At 37.5% G+C, this 12,139-nt stretch overlaps 1 protein-coding gene across 2 annotated transcripts in view; it reads left to right on the forward strand.

The window, feature by feature from the left end:
* The window catches only part of AGBL4 (ATP/GTP binding protein like 4), a 1,622,967-nt gene that overhangs the window by 114,468 nt on the left and 1,496,360 nt on the right, over positions 1 to 12,139 (forward strand). The window lies entirely within an intron of this gene.

Raw genomic sequence — 12,139 nt, forward strand, 5'->3', positions numbered from 1 at the left:
CTGAGCATGGAGCAAAATGCAGGACACGATCTGATAATCCTGGTGCTTGATCCCATGACCCTGAAATCATCATCTGTGCCGAAACCAAGAGTCTGATGTCTAACCAGCTGAGCCACCCAGACACCCCTAAGTAAAGTTTATTTATGCTTCTTTTTATTCTTTGTATTTGCTGATTTATTCAGTATCATTGATAATATTGATCTAAAATAGATATCTATAGCATAGGTAGAAGAATACATATACTTTGTACCCAAGAGATTGAAATCTGTGTTCTTTAGCATATTCTTCTTATTGTCTTACTTAACTTTCCTCTGATTCTGATATGTTCTATCTGTTAGAATATAAACTTGAAGAAAGAGTCTATGGCACATTTTATCTCTCTGTTCCATCACATCATTCATAACATATAGAATGAATGTGTTTGCTTCTGTCACATATTTCTATTTAATGACAGTGCCTTGAAGAAGAGGAAAAAAGAAATCACAGTCAGTAATGACATTTTTGTTTAAAATGATAAGAGAGGGACGCCTGGGTGGCTCAGTGGGCTAGGCCTTTCCTTTCTCTCAGGTCATGATCTCGGGGTCCTGGAATGAGCCCTGCATTGGACTCCTCGCTCAGGAGAGAGCCTGTTTCCCCTTCTCTCTCTGCCTGCTGTTCTGCCCTTACTTGTGATCTGTCTGTCAAATAAATAAATAAAATCTTAAAAAAATAAAATTATAATAGAATACATGACAAATTATGCATTAAATTACATACAATTAAACATTTACTGAAGCCATTTGCTTGGAACTCTGAATGTGGTTCTCAATGAAAATCAAACCAGTCAGTATTTGCATAATGGGAATAAATATTGCCTGGTACATTATGGAATATTTTTTCTATTAGGCCAGAAGGTAAGAAAATCTTCCTTAGGTATGCACAAAGTGATTGAATTTTGTTGTTTTCAGGGCAAACCTAGGTGGGAGCAGTTTGTGGAGAATAGGAGAGCAACTTTTGGCTACTAGCATCATAGTGTTGTCTCATTTTTCTTTTTTTTTTTTTTAAGATTTTATTTATTTATTTGAAAGACAGAGATCACAAGTAGGCAGAGAGGCAGGCAGAGAGAGAGAGGGGAAGCAGGCTCCCTGCCAAGCAGAGAGCCTGATGGGGGGCTCGATCCAGGGACCCTGAGATCCTGACCTGAGCTGAAGGCAGAGGCTTAACCCACTGAGTCACCCAGGCGCCCTTCTTGTCTCATTTTTCATTACCATTTCCATTATTTATAGTTGACTTTGGTTTCATTCTAGATTATACCATGAGATTTGTTAGGTAGTTGGAGTCTACCCTATTTTTAATCAAGTTAAAGTTTAAGGTTACATGTGTGAGGGGAATGGTGCAAACTCAAGGTTGGAGCATTGTGGAAATGGGTCTGAAACTGTAAACCAACTAGATCTCATTAGAGTGGCTAACAGATGGAGAGCTTATTGTTTCTGCATTACTTTGTTATGTAGGCATATTTGTATAGCTTTAGGAAGAGGAGGCCACTGCCTCTGAGAATTGAAAAGTGTTGAATATTGACTCTGGTATAGCAGTTGAACCATCGACTGAAATTCTGTGGCCCTTAAGTTTTCTTGTTACAATACGGGTGGGATTTTTCCAAAGAAACTTAGTTTACTTTCGTCAATGAGTTTTAGTTTGCATTCAAGGAAACATTTATGATAGATGTGGAAGCCTGCATGGTCTTGAAGATTTCTCTTCCTTGGAACTGGATAAAATCCTCAAGATTGTATTGGTTTCAGTGTATGAATATTTTTATATGATTCAGTCATTTAGAATTTGACTCATTAAAATTGTGTTTAAGAGTGTTACAACTGGGGCGCCTGGGTGGCTCAGTGGGTTAAGGCCTCTGCCTTCAGCTCAGGTCATGATCCTAGGGTCCTGGGATCGAGCCCCACATCTGGCTCTCTGCTCAGCAGGGAGCCTGCTTCCTCCACTCTCTCTGCCTGCCTCTCTGCCTACTTGTGATCTCTGTCTGTCAAATAAACAAATAATTTTTTTTAAAGTGTTATAACTGCCTTGGGTCTGGTATACTTATATAGGTAATAAAACCTTGAAGAGATAAACATGTTTCGAGTTAAATGAATCTAATAAATATAACACAGGGCTCTTTCTTTTGAAAGAAGGTAGAATTTATTTCTTATCCACCTGAAAGAAACCTAGAGGTAGAATCCGGATTCCAGGGTATGTATAAGAGGTAGCTCCACAGTGATAAAAGCCTAAGACTTCCAAATTTCTTTTCCACCATTACTAATGTATGATTTTCATTCTCTCTTGAGAATAAAATGTTTCAGAGTTCAAGATTGCTAGAGATCTAGCCATCCTCTGCCAGTTAAAAGAAAGAAGAAAAGGAGAGAAAAGAATAGTTTATCTTCTAGCCAAATCAACTTCTCTTAAGAGCCTTCCAGAAAGTCTTATATTTATGTATAAACTGGCCAGAACTTAGTCATATGTCCATACTCAGCATATATTATATTGCCATTCTCAGCAGAGAAATGAAGATTAAAAAAAAAAACACTACGTACATTTCTACTCACATAAAAGTGGGGATTCTGTTGCTAAGAATAAAGATGGGAAAGATTATGGAGCAGATAAGTAGCAATTTTAGCACTCAGATGGTTTAACTGTAGTGTTTCAACAATTCTATTCTCTGGAATTAGATATTAATAATATGCCAATCTTTTCTTCTTTGTAATTCTTAATTACATTTCTTAATACATTTCTTAATTCTTAATTACAATTAACAATTCTTAATTCTTAATTACAATTCTTAATACATTCTTAATAATAAAATTACTTTTTATTTTATTTATTTTATTTTATTTTTTTTAAATTTTTTATTTTTTATAAATGTATTTTTATCCCCAGGGGTACAGGTCTGTGAATCGCCAGGTTTACACACTTCACAGCACTCACCAAAGCACATACCCTCCCCAATGTCCATAACCCCACCCCCCTTCTCCCAACCCCCCTCCCCCCAGCAACCCTCAGTTTATTTTGTGAGATTAAGAGTCACTTATGGTTTGTCTCCCTCCCAATCCCATCTTGTTTCATTGATTCTTCTCCTACCCACTTAAGCCCCCATGTTGCATCACCACTTCCTCATATCAGGGAGATCATATGATAGTTGTCTTTCTCCACTTGACTTATTTCACTAAGCATGATACGCTCTAGTTCCATCCATGTCTTCGCAAATGGCAAGATTTCATTTCTTTTGATGGCTGCATAGTATTCCATTGTGTATATATACCACCTCTTCTCGATCCATTCATCTGTTGATGGACATCTAGGTTCTTTCCATAGTTTGGCTATTGTGGACATTGCTGCTATAAACATTGGGGAGCACGTGCCCCTTCGGATCACTATGTTTGTATCTTTAGGGTAAATACCCAGTAGTGCAATGGCTGGGTCATAGGGCAGTTCTGTTTTCAACATTTTGAGGAACCTCCATGCTGTTTTCCAGAGTGGTTGCACCAACTTGCATTCCCACCAACAGTGTAGGAGGGTTCCCCTTTCGCCGCATCCTCGCGAGCATCTGTCATTTCCTGACTTGTTCATTTTAGCCATTCTGACTGGTGTGAGGTGATATCTCATTGTGGTTTTGATTTGTATTTCCCTGATGCCGAGTGATATGGAGCACTTTTTCATGTGTCTGTTGGCCATCTGTATGTCTTCTTTGTAGAAATGTCTGTTCATGTCCTCTGCCCATTTCTTGATTGGATTATTTGTTCTTTGGGTGTTGAGTTTGCTAAGTTCTTTATAGATTTTGGACACTAGTCTTTTATCGGATATGTCGTTTGCAAATATCTTCTCCCATTCTGTCAGTTGTCTTTTGATTTTGTTAACTGTTTCTTTTGCTGTGCAAAAGGTTTTGATCTTGATGAAATCCCAATAGTTCATTTTTGCCCTTGCTTCCCTTGCCTTTGGCGATGTTCCTAGGAAGATGTTGCTGCGGCTGAGGTCGAAGAGGTTGCTGCCTGTGTTCTCCTCAAGGATTTTGATGGATTCCTTTCACACATTGAGGTCCTTCATCCATTTTGTGTCTATTTTCGTGTGTGGTGTGAGGAAATGGTCCAATTTCATTTTTCTGCACGTGGCTGTCCAATTTCCCAACACCATTTATTGAAGAGACTGTCTTTTTTCCATTGGACATTCTTTTCTGCTTTGTCGAAGATTAGTTGACTGTAGAGTTGAGGGTCTATTTCTGGGCTCTCTATTCTGTTCCATTGATCTATGTGTCTGTTTTTGTGCCAGTACCATGCTGTCTTGATGATGACAGCTTTGTAATAGAGCTTGAAGTCCAGAATTGTGATGCTGCCAACATTGGCTTTCTTTTTCAATATCCCTTTGGCTATTCGAGGTCTTTTCGGGTTCCATATAAATTTTAGAATTATTTGTTCCATTTCTTTGAAAAAGATGGATGGTACTTTGATAGGAATTGCATTAAATGTGTAGATTGCTTTAGGTAGCATAGACATTTTCACAATATTTATTCTTCCAATCCAGGAGCATGGAACATTTTTCCATTTCTTTGTGTCTTCCTCAATTTCTTTCATGAGTACTTTATAGTTTTCTGAGTATAGATTCTGTGCCTCTTTGGTTAGGTTTATTCCTAGGTATCTTATGGTTTTGGGTGCAATTGTAAATGGGATTGACAACTTATTTTCTCTTTCTTCTGTCTTGTTGTTGGTGTAGAGAAATGCAACTGATTTCTGTGCATTGATTTTATATCCTGACACTTTACTGAATTCCTGTACAAGTTCTAGCAGTTTTGGAGTGGAGTCTTTTGGGTTTTCCACATATAGTATCATATCATCTGCGAAGAGTGAAAATTTGGCTTCTTCTTTGCCGATTTGGATGCCTTTAATTTCCTTTTGTTGTGTGATTGCTGAGGCTAGAACTTCTAATACTATGTTGAATAGCAGTGGTGATAATGGACATCCCTGCCGTGTTCCTGACCATAGCGGAAAAGCTTTCAGTTTTTCTCCATTGAGAATGATATTTGCGGTGGGTTTTTCATAGATGGCTTTGATGATATTGAGGTATGTGCCCTCTATCCCTATACTTTGAAGAGTTTTGATCAGGAAGGGATGCTGTACTTTGTCAAATGCTTTTTCAGCATCTATTGAGAGTATCATATGGTTCTTGTTCTTTCTTTTTTTGATGTGTTTTATCACATTGACTGATTTGCGGATGTTGAACCAACCTTGCAGCCCTGGAATAAATCCCACTTGGTCGTGGTGCATAGTCCTTTTAATGTACTGTTGAATCCTATTGGCTAGTATTTTGGTGAGAATTTTCGCATCTGTGTTCATCAAGGATATTGGTCTATAGCTCTCTTTTTTTGATGGGATCCTTGTCTGGTTTTGGGATCAAGGTGATGCTGGCCTCATAAAATGAGTTTATAAGTTTTCCTTCCATTTCTATTTTTTGGAACAGTTTCAGGAGAATAGGAATTAGTTCTTCTTTAAATGTTTGGTAGAATTCCCCCGGGAAGCCGTCTGGCCCTGGGCTTTTGTTTGTTTGGTGATTTTTAATGACTGTTTCAATCTCCTTACTGGTTATGGTTCTGTTCAGGCTTTCTATTTCTTCCTTGTTCAGTTGTAGTAGTTTATATGTTTCTAGGAATGCATCCAGTTCTTCCAGATTGTCCAATTTGTTGGCGTAGAGTTGCTCCTAGTATGTTCTTATGATAGTTTGTATTTCTTTGGTTTTAGTTGTGATCTTTCCCCTTTCATTCATGATTTTATTTATTTGGGTCCTTTCTCTTTTCTTTTTGATAAGTCTGGCCAGGGGCTTGTCAATTTTATTAATTCATTCAAAGAACCAGCTCCTACTTTCGTTGATTTGCACTATTTTTTTTTCGTTTCTATTTCATTGATTTCTGCTCTGATATTTATGATTTCTCTTCTCCTGCTGGGCTTAGGGTTTCTTTCTTGTTCTTTCTCCTGCTCCTTTAGGTGTAGGGTTAGGTTGTGTACCTGAGACCTTTCTTGTTTCTTGAGAAAGGCTTGTACCGCTATCTATTTTTCTCTCAGGACTGCCTTTGTTGTGTCCCACAGATTTTGAACCGTTTTGTTTTCATTATTATTTGTTTCCATGATTATTTCAATTCTTCTTTAATTTCCCAGTTGACCCATTCATTCTGTAGAAGGATGCTGTTTAGTCTCCAAGTATTTGGGTTCTTTCTTAATTTCCTCTTGTGATTGAGTTATAGCTTCAGAGCATTGTGGTCTGAAAATATGCAAGGAATGATCCCAATCTTTTGATACCGGTTGAGTCCTTATTTAGGACCGAGGATGTGATCTATTCTGGAGAATGTTCCATGTGCACTAGAGAAGAATGTGTATTCTGTTGCTTTGGGATGAAATGTTCTGAATATATCTGTGATGTCCATCTGGTCCAGTGTGTCGTTTAAGGCCTTTATTTCCTTGCTGTTCTTTTGCTTGGATGATCTGTCCATTTCAGTGAGGGGAGTGTTAAAGTCCCCTAGTATTATTGTATTATTGTTGATGTGTTTCTTTGATTTTGTTATTAATTGGTGTATATAGTTGGCTGCTCCCACATTGGGGGCATAGATATTTAAAATTGCTAGATCCTCTTGTCGGACAGACCCTTTGTGTATGATATACTCTCCTTCCTCATCTCTTATTATATTCTTTGCCTTAAATTCTAATTGATGTGAAATAAGCATTGCCACTCCTGCTTTCTTCTGATGTCAATTAGCATGTTAAATTCATTTCCACCCCCTCACTTTAAATCTGGAGGCGTCTTCGGGCTTAAAATGAGTTTCTTGGAGGCAACATATAGATAGGTTTTGTTTTTTTATCCATTCTGATACACTGTGTCTTTTGATTGGAGCATTTAGCCCATTAACATTCAGGGTACCTATTGAGAGATATGAATTTAGTGCCATTGTATTGCCTGTAAGGTGACTGTTACTGTATATTGTCTCTGTTAATTACTGATCTACTACTTATAGGCTCTCTCTTTGCTTAGAGGACCCCTTTCAGTATTTCCTATAGAGCTGGTTTGGTGTTTGCAAATTCCTTCAGTTTTTGTTTGTCCTGGAAGCTTTTAATCTCTCCTATTTTCAATGATTGCCTAGCTGGATATAGTATTCTTGGCTGCATGTTTTTCTCATTTAGTTCTCTGAAAATATCATGCCAGCTCTTTCTGGCCTGCCAGGTCTCTGTGGATAAGTCAGTTGCCAATCTAATATTTTTACCATTGTATTTTACAGACTTCTTTTCCCGGGCTGCTTTCAGGTTTTCTCTTTGTCACTGAGTCTTGTAAATTTTACTATTAGGTGACAGGGTGTGGGCCTATTCTTATTGATTTTGAGGGGGCGTTTTTTGAACCTCCTGAATTTTGATGCTCGTCCCCTTTGCCATATTTGGGAAATTTTCCCCATTAATTCTCTCCAGTATACCTTCAGCTCCCCTCTCTCTCTTCTTCTGGAATCGCAATTATTCTAACGTTCTTTCGTCTTATGCTGTCACTTATCTCTCGAATTCTCCCCTCGTTGTCCAGTAGCTGTTTGTCCCTCTTTTGCCCAGCTTCTTTTTTCTCTGTCATTTGGTCTTCTATATCACTAATTCTTTCTTGTACCTCATTTATCCTAGCAGTGAGAGCCTCCATTTTTGATTTAACCTCATTAATAGCTTTTTTCATTTCAACTTGGTTAGATTTTAGTTCTTTTATTTCTCCAGAAAGGGCTTTTATATCTCCCGAGAGGGTTTCTCTAATATCTTCCATGCCTTTTTCGAGCCCAGCCAGAACCTTGAGAATTGTCATTCTGAACTCTAGATCTGACATATTACCCATGTCTGTATTGATTAGGTCCCTAGCCTTCGGTACTGCCTCTTGTTCTTTTTTTTGTGGTGAATTTTTCCGCCTTGTCATTTTGTCCAGATAAGAATATATGAAGGAGCAAGTAAAATACTAAAAGGGTGATAACAAACCCAGGAAAATATGCTTTAACCAAATCAGGAGAGATCCCAAATCGTGAGGGAGAAGAAAGGGGATAAAAAGAGGTTTAAAAAGAAAGAAAGAAAAAAAAGAAAAAAAGAAGAAAAGAATTAAAAAAAAGAAAACAGATAAAGAAAATATAAAAAAGAAAAAATATATATTAGATAAGCTTGTTATAAAACGTTAAAAAAGAAAAGGGATAAAAGTTAAAGAAAATTTTTGCAGAATAAGAGAAAAAAAAAAGAAAAAAATATTAAATTAACTGCAAGACTAAAAAAATCACAGGGAGAAAGTCATGAGTTCCGTGCTTTGCTTTCTCCTCCTCTGGAATTCTGCTGCTCTCCTTGGTATTGAAACCACACTCCTTGATAGGTGATCTTGGTCTTGGCTGGGTTTCTTGTTGATCTTCTGGGAGAGGTGTCTGGTGTAGTGATTCTCAAGTGTCTTTGCCCCAAGCAGAATTGCACCGCCCTTACCAGGGACTGAGTAATCCGCTTTGGTTTGCTTTTGGGATCTTTGTTCCCTGAGCGCTTTCCGTAGAGTTCCGGAGGACGGGAATACAAATGGCGGCCTCCTGGTCTCCGGCCCAGAGGAGCCGAGAGCCGGGGGCCCCCCTCCTCAGTGTGCCCTCAGAGAATAGCGTCCAGTTACTCCCGTCTGCCTGACCTTCTGCCTCGCTCTGAGCTCACCGACCCTGCGACCGGTTCAAGGTAACCCCAACTGTGAGCTTACTGTCGGCTCTGTCTCTGTAGCCGGTTTTCCCGTTCCAATACCCACAAGCTCTGCGACACTCAGACACCCCCGATCCTTCTGTGACCCTGCAGGACCTGAGGCCATGCTGACCCCGTGTGGGCTTAGCCCCGGTTTAGCCTCTGGAGCGATGTCCCTCAGCGGAACAGACTTTTAAAAGTCCCGATTTTGTGCTCCATTGCTCTGCCGCTTTCCGGGAGCTGGCCCCTCCCCCCAGGGTCTATCTTCCTGTCTCTTTGGATTCACTTCTCCGCCAGTCCTACCTTTCAGAAAGTGGTTGTTTTTCTGTTTCTAGAATTGCTGTTCTTCTGTATGATCTGCTGATGGATTTGCAGGTGTTTGCAATCTTTAGATAAGCTATATAGCTGATCTCCTGCTAGCTGAAGTAGTCTCAGCCTGTTACTTCTCCACCATCTTGACTCCTCCCCAACTGCCTAAAATTCCTTTTTAAATTATTTAAAGTGGATATTTGTAATTTAATGTATAATAAAATAATATCTTAGTGCCAAATATATTTGGTTTTCTCTTTCATTTTTTTATATGAAGAAACTGAGGTACCATTTAATTGGGGAAGGATGGTGACTTTCTCAAGGTCACTTGACTAGAGAGTGAAAGTGCCAGGGATCTCTTGAGTTGTATAATTTCCCATTAGTGTGATAATTTTGAAATTGTTAGAATATGAAAATTTTAATGAAGTAAAAACAGATTTTAAAACTGCATTTTAGAGTTTTCATTTCTTTTGAGGGTATTTTGCAGGTCCATAAGGCCAAGATAGTAGATAAAGATTTGAAGCATAATTTTTCTAATATTGTTCTAGTCTCTTGACTTTTTTCTCTTTTCATTTGTATTTATTTTTTTCTGTAGCAACAATATCAGATTTTTATTTTGTGTCTAGTAGAGCTTGGATTTTATTTATTTATTTATTTTAAGAATTTTAATTAAATTCTAATTAGTTAACACACATTAACAAAGTGCAACATTGGTTTCAGGAGTAAAATTCAGTGATTCATCACTCATATATAACACCTAGTGCTCACGATGACAAGTGCCCTCCTTAATACCCTTCATCCATTTAGCCCATCACCCCCACCTTCCTTCAATACCCCTCAGTTTGTTTTCTACCATTAGGAGTGTCTTATGGTTCGTTTTTTTCTCCTCCCACCCTTTTCCATATGTTCATTTGTCTTGTTTCTTGAACATTAGTTATCTGGATGTGTGTTTTTTCATGTGTCCTGACTCAGAAGCAAACTGACTAGCCATATTCTGTATCACCCTAATTTTGAGGTTAGTTTCCACAGATAGCCCTGAGAATGATGCATTCTTTTCATTTATTAAGATGATTATTTATTGACTTATGTGGAGATTACTAAATCCTGAAAAATTTGTAGCAAAAGCAGCAATGGGAGAAAAGTTTCAAGGTTTTTTTTCCTTTTTTTTTTTTGCTATAGCCTTTGGCCTCCCAGAATATTCTCTTCCTATTGGTGCTTATTAGAATACATGTATACATAGGACCCTGCCTGGATCAGCAGTCCTTTCTCATCCACCAGGGAAATCTCTACCATCATTTGAATGTATTTATTGGTGGGAGTGTCTTCTGAAGATCTTTCTGAATTTAGACTGAAAATATTGGATTCTGTCTATTCTGTTTTCTCTTATATTTGAGGAGTAAGTTCACACAAGTTAAAAAAAAAAAGAAGTGCTTTGGAGCGAGGGAGATTAAATATGTATATTGGTTATTCTCCTTTTTTGTGTGTAATTTTTTTCAGTTTTAATTAAATGAGGATGAGAATTTTTTAAAAAAATATTTTATTTATTTATTTGACAGAGAGAGGGAGACCACAAGTAGGCAGAAAGGCAGGCAGAGAGAGAGAGGGGGAAGCAGGCTGCCCGCCGAGCAGCGAGCCTGATGTGGGGCTCCATCCCAGGACCCTGAGATCATGACCTGCACCGAAGGTAGATGCTTAGCCCACTGAGCCACCAAGGCACCCCGAGGATTAGAATTTTATGTCTGAGAGATAATGTAAATATATATACCGAATGACATATGTAAAAAACATGATGTATAGTCAAGCCTTTTAAATTCAACTGAGTGAATAAGTGGTTGAAATTTCAAACTTTTTTCTATTCATCAGAAATGATTGCTTCTGCTCAACTCTAGAAGGGTATAGAACCTATAGCATAATTTTGGGAAAATTGCCTTTTTTGCAATAGTGAGTCTTCCAATCCTTGAAAATGGTATGTATTCCCATTTATTTAATTCTGATATAATTTTTCTCAGTAATATTTTGTTTGTAGTTTATGTGTACTGATCCTGAACATCTTCTGTCAAATTTATTCCTAAATATTTTGTATTTTTATGCTTTCATAAATGGTATTTAAAATTTTTAATTTCTGATTAATTGTTAATATATAGTAATAAACTTGATTTTTGTTCACTGATATATACTGCAGCCTTGCTACATTCATGATTTCAGGTGGTGGTCTTATAAATTCCATAATATTTTCTACATTGACCATCATGTGTTCTATAAATAAAGACACTTTTGATTCTTCTTTTTCAGTCAGAGTGCTTCAAAAATTTTTTCTTGCCTCCTTTCCCTTTTTCATATCTTTAGTACAGTATTGAATAGAATTAATGAGTGCAGACATCCTTGTTTTGATCTCAGTAGAAAGACCTCCATTAAATACGATGTTAGCTTTGGTTTTTGGTAAATTTCCTGTGTCGTGCTGAGGCTTATATTCCTAATTTGCTGAGGAGTTTATCAATAATGCATCTGATATTTTTCTAATTCTTATTCTGCATATATTGAGATGATAATGGTTTTTCTTTTTTTTTTTTTAAATTTATGTCCAGCATAACAGTATTCATTATTTTTTCACCACACCCAGTGCTGCATGCAATCCGTGCCCTCTATAATACCCACCACCTGGTACCCCAACCTCCCACCTCCCCGCCACTTCAAACCCCTCAGATTGTTTTTCAGAGTCCATAGTCTCTCATGGTTCACCTCCCCTTCCAATTTCCCCAACTCCCTTCTCCTCTGGTTTTTCTTTTATAGTTAATATGATTGGTTCATTTTTGAATGTTGCATTCAATATTTTTGCATTCAGATAATTTTGAACATTGCAACCAATGTTGCATTTCTTGTTATAAACTCCATTTGGCCATTATGCATTATTCTTTTTCTATATTGTTGGGTTAGATTTGTATAAAATTTTTTTTTAGATCAGATTTGTTTAGAAGTTTTGCATTTATGTTTATGAGGGATATTGGTCTGTGGTATTTTTTTTTCTTACAATGGATTCATCTGATTTTAGTATGAAAGTAATACTGGCTTTTGATTTCCTGGAATAATTTTTGCAGAGTTGGTATCATTTTTCC

Source organism: Mustela erminea, chromosome 10 (assembly GCF_009829155.1).
Source record: "Mustela erminea isolate mMusErm1 chromosome 10, mMusErm1.Pri, whole genome shotgun sequence".
Lineage (NCBI taxonomy): Eukaryota > Metazoa > Chordata > Mammalia > Carnivora > Mustelidae > Mustela > Mustela erminea.